The sequence below is a fragment of the Monodelphis domestica genome, chromosome 1 (genome assembly GCF_027887165.1).
Source record: "Monodelphis domestica isolate mMonDom1 chromosome 1, mMonDom1.pri, whole genome shotgun sequence".
Classification (NCBI taxonomy): Eukaryota; Metazoa; Chordata; class Mammalia; order Didelphimorphia; family Didelphidae; genus Monodelphis; species Monodelphis domestica.
The window spans coordinates 266908404-266914634 of record NC_077227.1 but is presented as its reverse complement, the minus strand read 5'-3'; positions in this window follow the sequence as shown (position 1 = coordinate 266914634).

Sequence of the window (6231 nt, the reverse complement as noted above, 5' to 3'; positions counted from 1 at the left end):
GGGCACAATCATCTTTTAAATATTGTTATACCTGGTGTTGGACTGGAACTTGTAATGATCTAGGTTAGTGATGGCAATCCTGGGTGCCAAAAATGGCACACAGAGCTCTCTCTGCAGGTACTCAGCCATTTGCCTCCCCACCCCACACCCAATTTGTTAGTAGAAAGGCAGAAGGAATTGGGAGGAGCTGATCCCCTCCCCCTCTCCACCTTGCCTGACATTTTTTCACATCCCCCAGTCCTCTGCCCAGCAGTCCAGTGGGAGCATACTGGGTAAGGTGGGCAGCTCACAGGCAGCAGAGCTGGAGGGGAGCAGAGTGCTTGAGACACTCCCCTACCCCTCTCTACACAGGCCTCTCATCACCCTCCCCTCTTCCCAGCAGCCCAATGGGAGCGCTTCCTCCCTTCCCTGTCTGGGGTAAGAAGGAGGAGGGGCATGGCACTCAGTTTGTGGTGGGGAGATGGCTCAACATTTGGTCTAGGGGCTGCGGTGGGGTGGGAGCTGGGATGGGGCCTGGCACTCCATCTCTAAAAGGTTAACCATCACTGATCTAGGTGAATATTCTTTCACATTTTATACAGAATGCCCTTAATGACAGGGTAGAGGCACAGGGGTTGCTGGCAACAGAAGTAATACAAATGTATAGTGGTATTATAAAATAGAATAGTGGGGGTAGCTGGGTGGCTTGAGAGCCAGGCCTAAAGATGAAAGGTCCTGGGTTCAAATCTGGCCTCAGACACTTCCTAGCTGTGTGACCCTGGGCAAGTCACTTAACCCCCATTGCCTAGCCCTTACCACTCTTCTGCCTTGGAACCAACACACCATACTGATTCTAAGATAAAAGGTAAGGATTTTTTAAAAATAAAAATTTAAAAATAGCCCTAGAACTAGAAGTCTTTTTTTTTTGTGCCCTAGAAGTCTTGACTGCTGCTCAAGGCAGGACCTATGCTGTTATGTAAACCTCTTGCTGTGCCTTTATGCCTGAGGAGTAATAAAACATATGAAAGCCAAAATCAATGCCCTAGAATAGTGATAGTGAACCTTTTAGAGACCAAGTGCCCAAACCACAACCCTCACACAGCATGTGAGTCCCTCCCCTTACCCCAGACAAGGGAGGGAGGAGGCTCTCCCATTGGGCTGCTGGGCAGAGGGGCAGGCCATGTGAGAAATGTCCTCAGGTGGGAATGGAGAGGGGTAAGGGAGCAGCTCCCTCCAGCATGTGTGCACCATAGGTTTTCCAACTCTGCCTTAGAACAAGCCCCCAGATGCTAGAGATTCTTGATTCTTTCATTGCTTCTCTAGGGGTGAGATGGAAGAAAGCTGTAACAATTGTGATAATTTTTCTATTGATTTTATTGTTTTCCTGCCTGGGCTTGTATTTCTTTTTTTTTTAAATTATCTTAAATAACAATTTTCCACATAAATTTTCTGAAGTTATATGATCCATATTGTCTCCCTCCCTTTTCCCCTCTCCCCTCCTGGAGCTGACAAGCAGTTTTATCTGAGTTATACATGAATTGTCATGTAAAACATATCGTGCTTGTATTTCTGCTATGGACTACATCTCCAATGAAGTTCAATGCTGGATTCCTCTGATTCCTCCACGTTAATGAAGCCACTTGTGTACCACTCAGGGAACTTTGCAGAAGGTACTATTGAAAATATTGTATGAGCATGTCATGAGAAGCGGAATATATAGTGGTAGCCAGAATGTGACCTTATAAAAAATGTATATCCTATAATCTATATCAGAATAAATCAGCATATACTATCCACGCTCGTGTGGTCTGCTTTTTTCTTTGAATCAAAATACCTTCCCATCATGGAGGGGATTATACCTTTGGATGGTTTGCATCCCTACAGTTGGGAACTAGTCCAATCATTCTGGACAACAATTTGGAACCATGCCCAAAGAGCTATAAAACTGTGCATCCCCTCTGACCCAGCAATACCACTACCAGGTCTGTATCCTAAAGAGATCAAAGAAAAGGGGAAAGGATCTATTTGTACCGACTGGGAAGACTCACATGAATACAAAGTAAAATAAGCAGAATCAGTTGAACAATGTATGTTATAACAGCAATATTGTAATGATGATCAGGTGTGGAAGGCTTAGCTACTCTAATCAAGACAGTGATCCAACTGGGTACTTAGAGGTTTGAGAGCCTGACCCAGAGATAAGAGGTCCTGGGTTCAAATATGACCTCAGATATATCTTAGCTGGGTAACCAGCGGCATGTTGTTTAATTTCTATTGCCTAGCCTTTACCATTCTTCTGCCTTAGCACCAATATATAGTATTGATTCTAAGACATGAGGTAAGAGTTAAAAACAAAAGTGATCCAAGATAATTCAAAGGTCCCATGATGAGAAATACTATCCACCCCCAGAGAGAGACCTGATGAACTTTGAATATAGATTGAAACTTTTTTCAACTATATTTTTCTTTGGGTGTGTGTGGTTTTTTTTGTTTGTTTGTTTTTTGCAATATAGCTAACGTGGAATATATTTTGTATGATTACATGTTTGATTGACATCAAATTGCTTGTTTTTTCAAAGAGAGAGGAAAAATGGGACGGAAGGAGAAAATTTGAAACACAAAATTTTTAAAAATATTGTTAAAAATGGTTTTTATATTCAGTTGGGGTCCACGCTCTCAAGGAGGATACATTCTATTGGGAGAAACAAGCAGAGTGAGCACAACATTGGGCAATGTCAAGGCTAGGCTTATTGTAATCACAAACAGATTGACCCCTCTCCATTGTGCAATTCTTTTCCAAATAATTTGTTCATATTCTCTGACTGAGTTCTGGAATTTAATCCCCTTTGAACTCACTTGATAATTTAAAGGCAATCCTTGGGTCATGGCCAAATTACCTGGGGCTAACAAATGATATTCTTATGTAACTTCTTTCTAGGTCAAAGGCCTTTTAGCACCTAGTCTAAGACCTACATGTTATTGAAATATGTTTTTATCTAGTCAAGTAAAAGAAATATAATAGTGAAAAGGGAAAAACTTGCTATTTCTCATATCTAAAGTATATTAAACAAATATGAAAACATGGAGTAAAAGGTGGAATAAGTCTCACTTTGACCTGAAAGAGACAAAAGAGGTTTGAATACTGTAAAAATAGACTCGAACTCTGGACTTCAATCCCCACAAGCCCTTGCTCCACTTCCCCAAAATGCTTTGTAATCTCACGGAATTCTCAGGTGGGCCAAGATCGAGAAGGGATTTAACCTGATTGCAAAGGCTTTTGTGGTCTCTTTTGGGACTTCCGTTTTGGAGCAGACGCGTGTTCTCTTCCATGATGTGAGATTATCTTGTCTAGGCCTCTCTGGCCTAGGCACGTGTTTCTTATCCTGTATTTTCTTTAATCCTTAATCTTTAATAAACCTCATAAAAATATAATACTCCTTACAGAGAGAAACTAATTTCTACCTGCCTCAGTCTCCCCTAAATTTTAATCTTTACAATACATATACAAAATTTATTGTAGAAATATATTGGGGGCAGCTGGGTACCTCAGTGGATTGAGAGCCAGGCCTAGAGACAGGAGGTTTTGGGTTCAAATATGAACTCAGATACTTCCTAGCTGTGTGACCCTGGGCAAGCCCTTACCACTCTTCTGCCTTGGAACCAATACACAGTATTGATTCCAAGATGGAAAGTAAGAGTTTAAATTTTTTAAAAAGAAAATAAAAAAAAACAAAACTGTGCTAAGAGTGAGGCTGTTTAGGAATTGTTCTAAAAACCAGCCTCCTCAGAAACCTAGGAGTACAGTGATCCCTCACCAATCACAGGAGTTATGTTTCAGAGACTCCCAGGATAGGTGAAAAATCCGCCAAGTAGCAGCGTTATACTTATTTTATTATTTATAAATATTTTAAGGTTTTATAAACCCTCTCCACTCTCCTATAAATCTTTTCCACACTCATTAATCTACAGCACTGAGTCAATCAATGTCGAGAATACAGAACACAGAGTGTGACTGGTCGCCTTTCATTCCATCAGGCAATAGTGTGCCACAATAAGTTATGGTTGTTAACCAACAAAAATCCTTCTTAAAGTCTGAGAAACACAAGTAACATACAGCTTAGACAGCATGTGTGGCAAAGGGTTGTAGCTCCCAGCTCCCAGGTCCTGGGCATCCTGCCTGATCTCTCATTCCTAGGGCACTCAAGAAGTTTCTTGAATGGGGTTTCACTAGAACATCTTCAATCGAACAATGAGCTCTGAAGCCAAACTGCTGAGTTTAGATGTGATGAAGATGAGAGGAAGTGGACCAAATTACTAAAATAAAAAAATGAAAAATGAGATCTCATAATCAAGAGGAAATAAAGAAAATAGAAACTATTTCATTTAATTATATTCCAACAAGACTGATAGCTTAAAATAGACCAATATTTATAATGAGATAAAATACTTTAATAATACATAATAATATAGTGATATAATAATATATTAAAATAACATACAGTAATGTAAATAAATTTCATAATATTTAATAATGTGGTCTCAGAAAAATACACTTAGCCAGCTACAAATGAACTGCCAAATGGAGGGAAAAACCCCCACAATTCACACCCAGATGGATGTAAAAAAGGAATTCTATCAAACATTCAAAGGAAACTCTAATACTTACATAAATTGTTTGCAAAAATAAAAGAAAGCATCACAACAAATTGTTATAAAATAAATGTGGTCACGACAAAAACTGGAGTGGGTTTAAGGAGAGAAATAAAGCCCAATATCCCTAATGATAGTAGCTAGCATTTTATGTAACACCTTTAAGTTTTGCAAAGTGTTTTACAAACATTATCTCATTTTTCCCCCTCACAACAACTCTGGGAGATTTACATTCTACAAGTGAGGAAACTGAGATTGACAAAGGTTAGTGACTTGCCCAGACCCACAAAGCTAATAAGTGGCAAGCTCAGGTCTTTCTAATTCTAGATCTAATATTCTACCCATGCTCTATCAACCTACCAGCCTCTAATATATTGAAAAAATATTGTATAAAATATTATCAAGATGCTAAAACAACATTAAAAATAATTACTTATGGCAAGGCTAATCTTATACCTAAAATAAAGGTTGGTTTAACACTAGCAAAACTATAAATAGATCATATTCTTAACAAAAACAATAAAAAATTAATGATTTTATCAATAGATGACAGAAAAAGTCTTAAACAAGATGCAATACTAATTTCTGTTAAAAAATACCAGAATAAATGGATCTTTGCTTAGTCTTCTAGGGGGCATCTATTAGAAACTAAGAATTAGCATTATCTGCAATGGGAAAAACACTAGAGGTATTTCCCAAAAGGTTAAGGATTAAGGTATTGCTCTCCTTTGTCACTATTGATAAGAAAAGAAAAAGAAATGGAAAGAAAAAATATAGGCAAAAACTTTTTGCAGATAACATGATGGTCACTTAGAGAATGGTATATATCTAGCTAAAATTAATTGAAGTTTTTAGTACAGAAGTAGATTATAAATAAACCCTCAAAAATCCTAGCCATTTCTGTATATTACTGTATTTTACTGTATATTACTGACAAAATCCATCAGGAAGAAACAGAAAAAGTATTATCATTCAAAGTAACTATAGAATGTTTAAGATATCTGGGAATGTATCTACCAAGACACCCATTCAGGACATATATGAATAAAACAGAAAAACATTTTGACTGAAATAAAAGAAGTCTCAAATATTTGAGGAGATACTAATTACACATTTTTGGATGATGGCAATATGATAAAAATAATGATGTTACATAAATTAATAGATTTGTTGTCATACCAATTAAACCCCCAAAAGGTTATTTTATAAAACTAGACAAAATAATATCAAAATTCCTTTGGAGGAATAAAATATCAAGGAAAATACTGAAATCAAGTAGAAATTAATGGAACTTAGTATCAGATCTCAAATTATTACATATAATATATGTAATCTCATATATTAAAGCAATAATAATCAAAATTATTGGGCAAAAGTTAAAAAATACAGAAGTTTATCAGCAGAACAAACTAGGTAAACAAGTTCTAGAACAAGTGTACATAGTAGCATAATGTTTAATATGTCCAAGCTTACCAAATACTAGGGTGAGAATTTCCTATTTGATTGGGAAAACTAGCAACCAGTTTGATGGTAATTAGGCTTAGAAAAATATATGACATCATATATTAAAACAAATTCCAACCAAACACATGGCCTAACTGT